Raw genomic sequence first — 664 nt, 5'->3', positions numbered from 1 at the left:
CGTGCGCCCCCCACCCGCGTCCCATCTGTCACTCCCCCACGCCGCGGGCTGACTCAGTTGGGAGCTGAAGTCACCGGTTCTCGGGCATCGGGTTTTTTTTTTCCCCCCACCCCGTTCCAATTTCCCCCCCTGCTCCCCAAGTCCGGGTACAGAACCGGCCCGCGGCTCGAGGGGACCCCACAGGACCCACCCGTGGGGTGACCGGGGCACTCTCGGCACCCCCAGCTGTGCCCACGCGGTGGGGTGTGGGGCACCCCACGGCGGGTCGGGGGTCCTGAAGTGGCACCAGGCAGCCCATGGGTCCCGGGGCGTCCCCATGCCGGGCTGGGGGTCCTGGGATGGCACCGAGCACCCCGTGGGTCGTGGGTCACCCCCACGCCGGCATGGGAGTCCCGACGTGTTACTGACTACCCGTGGGTCGTGGGTGACCCCCACGCCGGGAGGGGGGTTCTGGGGTGGCACCGAGCGCCCCGTGGGTCTCGGGGCCCCCCCACGCCGGGCTGAGGGTCCTGGGGTGGCATCGGGTACACCGCGGGTCGTGGGGCACCCCCACGCCTGGCTGGGCTGGCAGCGTGGGTCGCGGGGGGCCACCCTGGGGTACCCCGCGGCTGCCCCCCCACGCCGGGCTGTGCGCCCCGGGGGGGCACCGGGCTCCCCACGCCCC

This window comes from Calidris pugnax, unplaced genomic scaffold (assembly GCF_001431845.1).
Source record: "Calidris pugnax isolate Ruff unplaced genomic scaffold, ASM143184v1 scaffold98, whole genome shotgun sequence".
NCBI classification, from domain to species: Eukaryota; Metazoa; Chordata; class Aves; order Charadriiformes; family Scolopacidae; genus Calidris; species Calidris pugnax.
The sequence above is the reverse complement of the archived record's forward strand: the minus strand, read 5'-3'. Positions refer to the sequence as shown.